General features: G+C 39.1%; 1 non-coding gene across 1 annotated transcript; it reads right to left on the bottom strand.

Moving 5' to 3' along the window:
* Positions 1-179: 179 nt before the first annotated feature.
* Positions 180-283, bottom strand: LOC148553046 (small nucleolar RNA R71). The gene has a single exon (XR_015893333.1). It is a non-coding gene; the product is annotated as a small nucleolar RNA R71 (small nucleolar RNA).
* Between the last annotated feature and the right edge of the window lie 14,562 nt (positions 284-14,845).

Here is a 14,845-nt window from a genome sequence, read left to right as displayed (position 1 = left end):
ATGACACTGTTAAGACCCATGGGGTTGACCCTGAGGTCTACAAACTTATGCTCTTCCCTTTTGCTGTAAGAGACAGAGCTAGGACATGGTTGGACTCACAACCTAAAGAAAGCTTGAACTCTTGGGAAAAGCTGGTCAATGCCTTCTTTTCAAAGTTCTTTCCACCTCAAAAATTGAGTAAGCTTAGAGTGGAAGTCCAAATCTTCAGACAGAAGGAAGGCGAATCCCTCTATGAAGCTTGGGAAAGATACAAGCAATTGATCAGAAGGTGTCCTTCTGGCATGCTTTCAGAATGGAGCATCATATACATATTCTATGATGGTCTGTCTGAATTGTCCAAGATGTCATTGGACAACTCTGCTGATGGATCTCTTCATCTGAAAAAGACGCCTGAAGAAGCCCAGGAACTCATTGAAATGGTTGCAAATAACCAATTCATGTACACTTCTGAAAGGAATCCTGTGAATAATGGGACAACTCAGAAGAAAGGAGTTCTTGAGATTGATACTCTGAATGTCATATTAGCTCAGAACAAAATATTGACTCAGCAAGTCAATATGATTTCTCAGAGTCTGTCTGAAATGCAAGCTGCAATAGGCAGTACTAAGGAAGCTTCTGCTGAAGAAGAAGCTTATGACACTGAGAATCGTGGAATGGAAGAAGTGAATTACATGGGAGATTTCTATGGAAACACTTACAATCCTTCATGGAGGAATCATCCTAACCTCTCATGGAAGGATCAACAGAAGCCTAATCAAGGCTTCAATAATAATAATGGTGGACGAAACAGGTTTAGCAATAGCAAACCTTTTCCATCATCTTCTCAGCAACAGACAGAGAATTTTGAGCAGAGTCTCTCTAGCTTAGCAGCCATAGTCTTTGATCTATCTAAAACCACACTAAGTTTCATGACTGAAACAAGGTCCTCCATTAGAAATTTGGAGGCACAAGTGGGTCAGCTTAGTAAGAAAGTTACTGAACTCCCTCCTAGTACTCTCCCAAGTAATACAGAAGAAAATCCAAAAAGAGAGTGCAAGGCCATAAACACGTCCCACATGGCCGAACCTGTAGAGGAGAGAAAGGCAGTGATATCCACTGAGAAAGACCTCAATGGACGTCCACTAGCCTCCAAAGAGTTCCCTAATGAGGAACCAGAGGAATCTGAGGCTCACACGGAGACCATAGAGATTCCATTGAACCTACTTCTGCCATTCATGAGCTCTGATGAGTATTCTTCCTCTGAAGAGGATGAAGATATTACTGAAGAGGAAGTTGCTAAGTACCTTGGAGCAATCAAGAAGCTGAATCTCAAGTTATTTGGTAACGAGACTTGGGAGGACGAACCTCCATTGCTCATCAATGAACTGAGTACCTTGGTTAGGTAGAAATTACCTCAGAAGAAACCGGACCCCGGAAAATTCTTCATACCCTATACCACAGGCACCATGACCTTTGAAAAGGCTCTGTGTGACCTAGGGTCAAGTATAAACCTCATGCCCCTCTCTGTAATGGAGAAACTAGGGATCTTTGAGGTGAAAGCTGCAAGAATCTCACTAGAGATGGCAGAAAATTCAAGGAAACATGCTTATGGACTTGTAGAGGATGTCTTGGTAAAGGTTGAAGGCCTCTACATCTCTGCTGTCTTCATAATCCTAGACACTGGGAAGATTATGGATGAATCCATCGTCCTTGGCAAACCCTTCCTAGCCACAGCAAAAGCTGTGATTGATGTTGACAGAGGAGAGCTGCTCATTCAAGTGAATGAGGCATGCCTTGTGTTTAAGGCTCAAAGATCTCCTTATACACACATGAAGAAGAAGCATGCCAAGCTTCTTTCAATACAGAGTCAAACAGAGCCCCCAAATTCAAACTCTAAGTTTGGTGTTGGGAGGCCATCATCATGCTCTGAGTATCTGTGAGGCTCCATGAGAGCCCACTGTCAAGCTATTGACATTAAAGAAGCGCTTGTTGGGAGGAAACCCAATCTTTACTTATCTATGTTAAATTTCTATTTTCTATTGTTATTTTATGTTTTCTTTAGGTTGATGATCATGTGAAGTCACAAAAACAACTGAAAAAGCAAAAATAGAATGAAAAACAGCATTAAAAATAGCACACCCTGGAAGACGATCTTACTGGCGTTTAAACGCCAGTAAAGGTAGCAAAATGGACGTTAAACGCCCAGTCTGGCACCATTCTAGGTGTTTAAACGCCAGAAAAGGGCACCAGACTGAGCGTTTAACGCCAGAAAAGGGCACAAAGCTGGCGTTTAATGCTAGAAAGAAAAGAAAAGCTGGCATTAAATGCCAGAAATGGGCAGCAACCTGGCGTTTAACGCCAGGATTGGCACTCCAAGTGGTGTTTACACGCCAAAATGGTGCAGGGATGAGAAATCCTTGATACCTCAGGATCTGTGGACCCCACAAGATCCCCACCTACCTCAACTTTCTCTCTCTCTTCTTCACACCTTCCCATAACACCCTTACCCAAATACCCCTCACTAATCACCTCCATTTCTCTTCCACATCATCTTTTCACCAATCACTTACACCCACTCTTCCCCAAAAACCCCACCCACCTCACAATTCAAATTCAAATACTTTCCCTCCCAAACCTAATCCCTAATACACAAACCCTACCCTCTCTTTCCAATCCTATATAAACCCCTCTTCACTCCTTCGTTTTCACACATCATAAACACTACTTCTCCCCCATGGCCGAACCACTAAACCCCCTCTATCTCCTCTATTTCTTCTTCTTCTACTCTCTTCTTTCTTTTTTTGCTCGAGGACGAGCAAACCTTTTAAGTTTGGTGTGGTAAAACCGTTACTTTTTGTTTTTCCATAACCACTACTGGAACCTAAGGCCGGAGAAACCTCTAGAAAGAAGAAAGAGAAGGCAAAAGCTTCCATCTCTGAGTCATGGAAGATAGAAAGATTCATCTCAAAGGTCCATCAAGACCACTTCTATGAAGTTGTGGCCAAGAAGAAGGTGATCCCTGAGGTCCCTTTCAAGCTCAAAAAGTGTGAATATCCGGAGATCCGACATGAGATTCGAAGAAGAAGTTGGGAATTTCTCACCAACCCTATTGAACAAGTCAGGAGCTTAATGGTTTAAGAGTTCTCTGCTAATGCATGGATCTCCAAAAACCATGATCAAAGTATGAACCCAGACCCAAAGAATTGGCTCACAATGGTCCAGGGGAAATACTTAGATTTCAGTCCGGAAAATGTAAGGTTGTTATTCAACTTGCCAATGATGCAAGGAGATGTATGCCCCTACACTAGAAGGGCCAACTTTGATCAAAGGTTGGACCAAGTCCTTATGGACATTTGTGTGGAAGACGCCCAATGGAAGAAAAATTCAAGAGGGAAGCCGGTTCAACTAAGAAGGCTTGACCTCAAGCCAGTGGCTAGGGGATGGTTGGAGTACATCCAACGCTCAATCATTCCAACTAGCAACCGGTATGAAGTTACTATAGACCGGGCTATCATGATCCATAGCATCATGAGGAGAGGAAGTAGAAGTTCATGAGGTTATATCCCAAGAACTCTACAAGGTGGCAGACAAGTCCTCTACTTTGGCAAGGTTAGCCTTCCCTCATCTCATTTGTCACCTCTGCAATTCAGCTGGAATTGACATAGAGGAAGACATCCTCATTGATGAGGACAAGCCCATCACTAAGAAAAGGATGGAGCAAGCAAGAGAGCCCACTCATGGACCTCAATAAGAGCATGAGGAAATTCCTTATCATGAAATCCCTGAGATGCCTCAACGGATGCACCTCCCTCCACAAAATTATTGGGAGCAAATTAATACCTCCCTAGGAGAATTAAGTTCCAACATGTGACAACTAAGGGTGGAGCACCAAGAGCATTCCATCCTCCTTCATGAAATTAGAGAACACCAAAGAGCCATGAGGGAGGAGCAACAAAGGCAAGGAAGAGATATAGAGGAGCTCAAGCGTTCCATTGGATCTTCAAGAGGAAGAACTAGCCGCCATCACTAAGGTGGACCCGTTCTTTAATTTCCTTGCTCTTATTTTTCTGTTTTTCGAAAATTATGCTTTATGTTCTATCTATGTTTTTGTCTTTATTTACATGATCATTAGTGTCTAGTGTTTATGCCTTAATGAAAAACGTTTTTAATTGCAAAAGAACAAGAAGTACATGAATTTTGAATTTTAAAATAGTTTAATTATTTTGATGTGGTGGCAATACTTTTTGTTTTCTAAATAAATGCTTGAACAGTGCATATTTTTTAATTTGTTGTTTATGAATGTTAAAATTGTTGGCTCTTGAAAGAATAATGAAACAGGAGAAATGTTATTGATAATCTGAAAAATCATAAAATTAATTCTTGAAGCAAGAAAAAGCAATGAATACAAAAGCTTGCAGAAAAAAAATAATAAAAATAAAAGAAAAAAGAAAAAAGCAAGCAGAAAAAGCCAATAGCCCTTTAAACCAAAAGGCAAGGGTAAAATAAAAAAGGATCCAAGGCTTTGAGCATTAATGGATAGGCGGGCCTAAAGGAATAAAATCCTGGCCTAAGTACGAGAGTATATCTTGGAAAAGAAGTAAGCATGGATTGAAAGAGAAATAGTAGTCCTTGCATTTATTCATGAAGAACAGCAGAGCTCCGCACCTTAATCTGTGAGTTGTAGAAACTCCCCCATAGAAAATACATAAAAGAAAAGAGGTCAAGGCATCGCCGAATGGCCAGCCTCCAAATCCAAGGATGATCAGATTATCAGCTCAAAAACTCCCATATACAATAGTAAAAAGTGCTATTTATACTAAACTAGTTACTAGGGATTACAGAAAATAAGTAACTAAGTGCAGATAGTGCAGAAATCCACTTTCGGGGTCCACTTGGTGTGTGCTTGGACTGAACATTGAAGCTTTCACGTGCATAGGCCATTCTTGGAGTTAAACGCCAGCTTGGGTGCCAGTTTGGGCGTTTAACTCCAGTTCTGGTGCCAGTTCTGGCGTTTTACTCCAGAAAAAGGGTCTTTAGTGGGCGTTTGAACGCCAGTTTGGGCCATCAAATCTCGGGCAAAGTATGGGCTATTATATATTTCTGGAAAGCCCATAATGTCTACTTTCTAACGTAATTGAGAACGCGCCAATTGGGTATCTGCAGCTCCAGAAAATCTACTTCAAGTGCAGAAGGGTCAGAATCCAACATCATCTACAATCTTTTCTCAGCCTCTAAATAAGATTTTTGCTCAGATCCCTCAATTTCAGCTAGAAAATACCTGAAATCACAAAAAAACACACAAACTCATAATAAAGTCCAGAAATGTGATTTTTGCATAAAAACTAATAAAAATATAATAAAAAGTAACTAAAACATACTAAAAACTATGTAAAAACAATGCCAAAAAGGGTATAAATTATCCGCTCATCACAACACCAAACTTAAATTGTTGCTTGTCCCCAAGCAACTAAAGACAAAATAGGATAAAAAGAAGAGAAAATATAATAAATCTCAAAAATATCAATGAAGATTAGTTTCAATTAGATGAGCGGGACTAGTAGCTTTTTGCTTCTGAACAGTTTTGGCATCTCACTTTATCCTTTGAAGTTCAGAATGATTGGCATCTATAGGAACTCAGAATTCAGATAGTGTTATTGATTCTCCTATTTGAGTATGTTGATTCTTGAACACAGCTACTTTATGAGTCTTGGCCGTGACCCTATGCATTTTGTTTTCCAGTATTACCACCGGATACATAAATGCCACAGACACATAACTGGGTGAACCTTTTCAGATTGTGACTCAGCTTTGCTAGAGTCCCCAGTTAGAGGTGCCCAGAGCTCTTAAGCACACTCTTTTTGCTTTGGACCACAACTTTAACCGCTCAGTCTCAATCTTTTCACTTGTCACCTTCACGCCACAAGCACATGGTTAGGGACAGCTTGATTTAGCCGCTTAGGCCAGGATTTTATTCCTTTGGGCCCTCCTATCCATTAATGCTCAAAATCTTTGATCATTTTTACCCTTGCCTTTTAGTTTAAAGGGTTATTGGCTTTTTCTGCTTGCTTTTTGTTTTTCTTTCTTTTTTTTATTTTTTGCCATTTTTTTCGCAAGCTTTGTGTTCTTCACTGCTTTTTCTTGCTTCAAGAATCAATTTTATGATTTTTCAGATTATCAATAACATTTCTTTTTTTTTCATTATTCTTTCAAGAGCCAACAATTTTAACATTCATAAACTTCACTATAAAAAATATGCACTGTTCAAGCATTCATTTAGAAAACAAAAAGTATTACCACCACATTAAAATAATTAAACTATTTTCAAGATAGAATTCGAAACTCATGTACTTCTTTTTCTTTTTTAGAAAACATTTTTCATTTAAGAAAGGTAATGGATTCATGGAACATTCATAGCTTTAAGACATAGACACTAAACACTAATGATCATGTAATAAAGACAAAAACATAGACAAAACATAAGGCATAGAAAACCGAAAAATAGGAAAATAAGAACAAGGAAATTAAAGAACAGGTCCACCTTAGTGACGGCGGCTAGTTCTTCCTCTTGAAGATCCTATGGAGTGCTCTTGGTCCTCCATCCTTAATTGCCCCATGTTGGAACTCAATTCTCCTAAAGAAGTGTTGAGTTTCTCCCAATAGTTGTGTCGAGGAAAATGCATCCCTTGAGGTATCACAGGGATTTCTTGATAAGGAACTTCCTCATGCTCTTGTTGAGGTCCATGAGTGGGCTCTCTTGTTTGATCCATCCTCTTTTTAGTGATGGCCTTGTCCTCTTCAATGAGGATGTCTTCCTCTATGACAATTCCAGCTGAATTGCATAGGTTACAGATGAGATGAGGGAAGGCTAACCTTGCCAAAGTGGAGGGCTTGTTCGCCACCTTGTACAGTTCTAGAGGCATGATCTCATGAACTTCTACTTCCTTTTCCTTCATGATACTATGGATCATGATAGCCCGGTCTATTGTAACTTCAGACTGGTTGCTAGTAGGAATGATAGAGCGTTGGATGAACTCCAACCATCCCCTAGCCACAGGTTTGAGATCAAGCCTCCTCAGTTGAATCGGCTTGCCTTTGGAGTCTCTCTTCCATTGAGCTCCTTCCACACAGATGTCCATGAGGACTTGGTCCAACCTTTGATCAAAGTTGACCCTTCTAGTGAAAGGGTGAGGATTTCCTTGCATTATCGGCAAGTTGAATGCCAACCTCACATTTTCCGGACTGAAATCCAAGTAATTCCCCCGAACCATTGTGAGCCAATTCTGTGGGTTCGGGTTCACACTCTGATCATGGTTCTTAGTGATCCATGCATTGGCATAGAACTCTTGAACCATTAAGATTCTGACTTGTTGGATGGGGTTGGTGAGAGCTTCCCAACCTCTTCTTCGAACCTCACGTCGGATCTCTGGATATTCACTCTTTTTGAGCATGAAGAGGACCTCGGGGATCACCTTTTTCTTGGCCACAACTTCATAGAAGTAGTCTTGATAGACCTTTGAGATGAATCTCTCCATCTTCCATGACTCGGAGGTGCCATTAATGGTTATGGAAAAACAAAAAGCAAAGCTTTTTTCTACACCAAACTTAAAAGGTTTGCTCGTCCTCGAGCAAAAGAAGAAAGAAATGAGGAGAAGAAGAAGAAATAGAGGAGATAGAGGGGAGTAGTGAATTCGGCCAAGGGGGTTTAAGTGTTTATGATGTGTGAAATTGAAGGTGGTATGGACGGGTATTTATAGGGTAAAAGAGAGGTTGAATTCGTGTAAGAGGGGGTTGGGTTTGGGAGGGAAATGTTTTGAATTTGAATGGTGAGGAAGGTTGGGTTTTATGATGGATGGATGTGAGTGGTGAAGAGATTATGGGGAAGAGTGTTATGGAGAGGTGTGAAGAGGAGAGAGAGTGAGTTGGGATAGGTGGGGATCCTGTGGGGTCCACAGATCCTGAGGTGTCAAGGAATTCTGCTCCCTGCACCTTTCTGGCATTTAAACGCCCTCTGTGTGCCATTTCTGGCGTTTAACACCATCTCTGCTACCTTTTCTGGCATTAAACGCCAAGCTGATGCCCTTTTCTGGCATTTAACGCCCACCAGACACCCTTTTTTTGGCGTTAAACGCCAGTCTATCTGCCAATTTTGGCGTTTAACACCAGCCAGACACCAGACACCCTTTTCTGGCGTTTAACACCAGTCTGTCTACCAATTCTGGCGTTTAACGCCCAGAATGCTGCCAAACTGGGCGTTAAATGCCCATTTTTCTATCCTTACTGGCGTTTAAACGCCAGTAAGCCTGTCCTCTAGTGTGTGCTATTTTTGATGCTATTTTTTATTCCGCTTTAATTTTGCAGCTGTGTTTATGAGTTCACATGATCATCAACCTAAAGAAAACATAAAATAATAATGGAAAATGAAATGAAAAAGTAATTAACATAGATAAATAAGATTGGGTTGTCTCCCAATAAGCGCTTCTTTAATGTCAATAGCTTGACAGTGAGCTCTTAGAGAGCTTCACAGAGACTCAGAGCTTAATGGTGGCCTCCCAACACCAAACTTAGAAGTTGAGTGTGCGGGCTCTGTTTGACTCTGTATTGAGAGAAGCTTTTCATTCTTCCTCTCCATGGTTATAGAAGAAGATCCTTGAGCCTTAAACACAAGGTAGTCCTCATTCAATTGAAGGACTAACTCTCCTCTGTCTATATCAATCACAGCCCTTGCTGTGGCTAGGAAGGGTCTTTCAAGGATTATGGATTCATCCTCATCCTTGCCAGTGTCTAGGATTATGAAGTCAGCAGGGATGTACATGCCTTCAACCTTCACTAAGACATCCTCTACAAGTCCATAAGCCTGTTTCATTGATTTGTCTGTCATCTTTAGTAAGATTCTTGCAGCTTGTACCTCAAAGATCCCTAGTTTCTCCATTACAGAGAGTAGCATGAGGTTTATTCCTGACCCCAGGTCACACAGAGCCTTCTCAAAGGTCAGGGTGCCTATGGTACAAGGTATTAAAAACTTTTCGGGATCTGGTTTCTTCTAAGGTAATTTCTGTTGAACCAAGGCATTCAGTTCATTAATGAGCAATGGAGGTTTATCGTCCCAAGTCTCATTACCAAATAACTTGGCATTCAGCTTCATGATTGCTCCTAGATAATGAGCAACTTGCTCTTCAAGAATATCTTCATCCTCTTCAGAGGAGAAATACTCATCAGAGCTCATGAATGGCAACAGTAAGTTTAGTGAAATCTCTATGATCTCTGTATGAGCCTCAAATTCCTTTGGTTCCTCAATAGGGAACTCCTTATTGGCTAGTGGACGTCCATTGAGGTCTTCCTCACTGGAAATCACTGCCTCTTCCTCCTCTATAGGTTCGGCCATTTTGGTTATATTGATGGCCTTGCGCTCTCTCTTTGGATTCTCTTATGTATTGCTTGGGAGATTACTATGAGGGATTTCAGTAACCTTTTTACTCAGCTGACCCACTTGTGCCTCCAAATTTCTGATGGAGGACCTTGTTTCAGTCATGAAACTGAGAGTGGTCTTAGATAGATCAGAGATTATAGTTGCTAAGTCATAGAGGCTCTGCTTAGAATTCTTTGTTTGTTGCTCAGAAGATGATGGAAAAGGCTTGCTATTTCCAAATCAAATTTTCCCACCATTATTATTATTGAAGCCTTGATTAGGCTTCTGCTGATCCTTCCATGAAAAATTAGGATGATTCCTCCATGAAAGATTGTAAGTGTTTCCATAGGATTTTCCCATGTAATTCACTTTTTCCATTGCAGGATTCTCAGGGTCATAAGCTTCTTCTTCAGAGGAAGCTTCTTTAGTACTGCCGGATGCAGCTTGCATTCCAGTCAGATTTTGAGAAATTATATTGACTTGCTGAGTCAATATTTTATTCTGAGCCAATATGGCATTCAGAGTATCAATCTCAAGAACTCCTTTCTTCTCAGTCATCCCATTATTCACAGGATTTCTTTCAGAAGTATACATGAACTGGTTATTTGCAACCATCTCAATGAGTTCTTGGGCTTCTACAGGGGTTTGCTTCAGATGAAGAGATCCACCAGCAGAATGGTCTAATGAATCTTGGATAATTCAGACTGACCATCATAGAATATACATAAGATGCTCCATTCTGAAAGCATGTCAGAAGGACACCTTCTGATCAATTGCTTGTATCTTTCCCAAGCTTCATAGAGGGATTTACCTTCCTTCTGTCTGAAGGTTTGTACTTCTAATTTAAGCTTGCTCAATTTTTGAGGTGGAAAGAATTTGGCCAAGAAAGCATTGACGAACTTTTCCCAAGAGTTTAGGCTTTCTTTAGGTTGTGAGTCCAACCATATCCTGGCTCTGTCTCTTACAGCAAAAGGGAAAAGGATAAGTCTGTAAACCTCAGGATTAACCCCATTGGTCTTAACAGTGTCACAGATTTGCAAGAATTCAGCTAAGAACTGATGAGGATCTTCCAATGGAAGTCCATGAAACTTGCAATTCTGCTGCATTAGAGATACTAATTGAGGCTTAAGCTCAAAGTTGTTTGCTCCAATTACAGGAATTGAGATTCTTCTTCCATAGAAGTCAGAAGTTGGTGCAGTAAAGTCACCAAGCACCTTCCTTGCATCTCCACCATTGTTGTTGTTTTTGGCTGCCATGTCTTCTTTTTTTTTGAAAATTTCTGTTAAGTCCTCTCCAGAGTGTTGTGCTTTAGCTTCTCTTAGCTTCCTCTTCAGAGTCCTTTCAGGTTCAGGATCAGCTTCAACAAGAATGTCCTTATCCTTGTTCCTGCTCATATGAAAAAGAAGAGAACAGAAAAGAAGAGGAATCCTCTATGTCACAGTATAGAGATTCCTTTATGTGAGTATAAGAACAGAAGAATAGAAGAGTGAGGTAGAGAGAAGAAATTCGAACACAGAGAGGGAGAGAGGGTTCGAATTATAAGTAGGAGAGAAGCGTTAGTAAATAAATAAATAAATAGAAAGAGATGAGAGAGAGAGTATCCGAATTTTTAAAAGAGGGAGAAGAGAAATATTTTTTATTTAATTAATTAAGTTAGAATTCAAAAATAAAAAAAATAAAATAAAATTAGAATTTTAAAACAATTAGTTAATTAAAAAGAATTTTAAAAAAGTGGTTATTGATTTTCGAAAATGAGAAGTGAAAAAATAGTTAAGTAATTTTGAAAAAGATAAGAAATAGTAAACTTTTAAAATTAAAACAAACAAGTCAAGTAGTTAGTTGAAAAAGATTTGAAAATAAATTTTGAAAAGATGAGAAGTTAAAAAAAGATTTTGGAATTAAATTTTGAAAAAGATATGATTGAAATTTATTTTGAAAAAGAAATTTAAAAAGATTTGATTTTGAAAATTAAATTTGACGACTTGACTAACAAGAAACTAAAAGATATGATTCTAGAATTTAAAGATTGAACCTTTCTTAACAGGAAAGTAACAAACTTTAAATTTTTGAATCAAATCATTAATTGTTAGTAAAGATTTCGAAAATATGAAATAAAAATATGAAAATTATTTTGAAAATTTACTTTGAAGAACTTTCAAAAAACATGAAAGAAAAATGAAAAAGATTTAATTTTTGAAAAAGATGTGAAAAGATAAAATTTTTAAATTTTTAAAAATTTTTTAGTAAGTCAACCAAAAATTTCGAAATTTATGAGTAAAATAAGGGAAAGATATTATTTTTGATTTTTTTGAATTAATGAGGAAAGAGAAAAACAACAAAATGTCACAAGACATAAAAATTTAAGATCAAAACAAATAATGCATGCAAGAACACTTTGAATGTCAAGATGAACACTAAGAACACTTTGAAGATCAAGATGAACATCAAGAACATATTTTTGGAAAATTTTTAAGAAAAGAAACACATGCAAGACACCAAACTTAAAAAATTTTTTAATGTTTAGACACTATGAATTCGAAAATGCATATGAAAAACAACAAAAAGCACAAAACAAGAAAATCACAAGATTAAACACAGAAAATCATCAAGAACAACCTGAAGATCAAGAAAGAACACATGATGAATTTTCGAAAATTTAAGAAAAATAAAAAACATGCAATTGACACCAAACTTAAAATTTGACACAAGACTCAAACAAGAAACACAAAATTTTTTTTGGTTTTATGATTTTATTAATTTTTTGTATTTTTCGAAAAAATTTTGGAAAAAAAAATAAAGAAATTCAAAATTTTTAATAAGAATTCCAGGATTCGTGCAATGTTAGTCTAAAGTTTCGGTCCAAAAGAATCAGACATGGCCAAATGGCCAGCCAAGCTTTAGCATAACAATTATAGACATGTCCTTTCTACAATGGAAAGTGGAAACCTCTGTCCAAAAGATTAGACATGGCTTAACAGCCAGCCAGGCTTTAACATATCTCAAGAATCTCTAGAATTCATTCTTAAAAATTCTGAAGAACAATTTTTTTTTGTTTTTTCGAAAATAAAAATAAAAAGCTTAAACATAAAATAAAATTACCCAATCTAAGCAACAAGATGAACCGTCAATTGTCCAAACTCGAACAATCCCCAGCAGCGGCGCCAAAAACTTAGTGCACGAAATTGTGATTCACACTTTTCACAACTCCGCACAACTAACCAGCAAGTGCACTGGGTCGTCCAAGTAATACCTTACGTGAGTAAGGGTCGATCCCACGAAGATTGTCGGCTTGAAGCAAGCTATGGTCATCTTGTAAATCTCAGTCAGGCGGATTCAATTGGTAATGAGATTTATATAATTAAAAGATAAATAAAACATAAAATAAAATAAAGATACTTATGTAATTCATTGGTGGGAATTTCAGATAAGCGTTTGTTGCTTCTGAACCTCTGCTTTCCTATTGTCTTCTTCCAATCATGCGTGCTCCCTTCCATGGAAAGCTGTATGGTCCTCTCGGATGAAAAATACCAGGCATAGTTTCTGCACCGCTAATCAACTGTCGGATTTCTCGTCTCGGATGAAAAATACCAAGTATAGCTACTGCACGGCTAATCATCTGTCGGTTCTCACCAGCGTCAGAATAGGATCTCTCTATCCTTTTGCACACTGTCACTGCGCCTAACATTCATGAGTTTGAAGCTCGTCACAGTTCCTACTCGGAATACCACAGACAAGGTTTAGACTTTTCGGATCTTAGGAATGCTGCCAATGGTTCTATCCTATACCACGAAAGTTCTAATCTCACGGATTCGGATGCTCTGTTGTCAGGAGAGACAATGAAAATCGTGGATTAGAGACCCAAGAGAATATACTCCATTTGTCGTCCAATGACTACGTTGAACATCATGTAGACCGCTTGTGGTTGTCAGGCACGCGGATCTTGGCTAAGCGAGTAACGAAGATAGTGTGTGATTGTCACAGGTCACCCCTTCATTCTGACATAACTGAATTAAGTATGAGAGTATATCTTGGAGAAGAAGTAAGCGTGAATTGAATGAGAAACAATAGTCCTTGCATTAATTCATGAAGAACAACAAACCTTAATCTATGAGGTGTAGAAACTCCACCGTAGAAAATACGTAAGAGAAAAGAGGTCTAGGCATGGCCAAATGGCCAGCCTCCAAATCCAAGGATGATCAGATGATCAGCTCAAAAACTCCCAAATACAATAGTAAAAAGTGCTATTTATACTAAACTAGTTACTAGGAATTACAGAAAATAAGTAACTAAGTGCAAATAGTGCAGAAAACCACTTTCGGGGCCCACTTGGTGTGTGCTTAGGCTGAGCATTGAAGCCTTCACGTGCATAGGCCATTCTTGGAGTTAAACGCTAGCTTGGGTGCCTGTTTGGGCGTTTAACTGCAGTTCTGGTGCCAGTTCTGGCGTTTTACTCTAGAAAAGGGTCTTTGGTTGGCGTTTGAACGCTAGTTTGGGCCATCAAATCTCGGGCAAAGAATGGACTATTATACATTGCTGGAAAGCCCAAGATTTTTTACCTCCACATTGCTTTCCATCTCATCGGGAGAAGGTTCTTCATGCTCAAAGGATTCTTCACCACTAAGACTAGATGCTTAATCTTCAATCCCACGGGAACTCAATTCTTGCTCTATCCCATCCAAGTCTTCATAAGGGATATGCCTTGGAGGTTGTGCACATTCCTCCTTAGCATCAAGTTCAATCTTCTTGGAGGGTTTTTCTTCAACTCTATGTTCCCAAGGTAGTTCCGCATCTCCCAAGTCTTCAACCACTTCTTCCTTGTCTTCAACAATTAAAGCTTCCTCCAATTGTTCCAATACAAAGCAACTTCTCTCATTCTCCACCGGAGTTTCCAATCTCTCCTTTATGCTACGCTCTTCATTAGGTTCTCCACATGTAGCCATGGGAGTTCCTTGAGTGTTCAAGCATCGGGATGCTAACCGGTTTACCACCTTGTCCAAGGTGGCTGTGAATTGTTGCACATCCATTTTCATCTCCTCTTGTCCTTGAACAAGAACATCAAGGATGTCATCCATTGGAGGTTGGGGTGGATGGAAGGGTTCATCATTTTGAAGGAAGGACTCATAGTAGGAAGGTGGTTCCTCTTGGTAGAGTTGTGGTGGTTCAATACTTTCTACTCTTTCCACTTGTTGCACAACACGCTCCATAGTTGCTTGAAATTGATCCAATGCTTCCTTGAGACGATCCCTTGACTCTTGTTCCTCTTGGATATCATGAGTAGGATCATATGGCTCTTGGATCGATAGACATGAGTATTTTTCCATGGGAGGTTGTAGTGGAAAGTAGTATTTATCTTGTGGTTGAAAATTTTCATACATTGGAGGTAGTTCATCATGGTAATAGTATGGAGGAGGTAGCTCTTGAAAATGTTGATGTTGGAATGGTGGTGGCTCTATATGTGGT

The sequence above is a fragment of the Arachis ipaensis genome, chromosome B7 (assembly GCF_059453495.1).
Source record: "Arachis ipaensis isolate K30076 ecotype BB chromosome B7, ASM5945349v1, whole genome shotgun sequence".
Lineage (NCBI taxonomy): Eukaryota > Viridiplantae > Streptophyta > Magnoliopsida > Fabales > Fabaceae > Arachis > Arachis ipaensis.
This window is presented reverse-complemented; position numbering and strand designations above follow the sequence as displayed.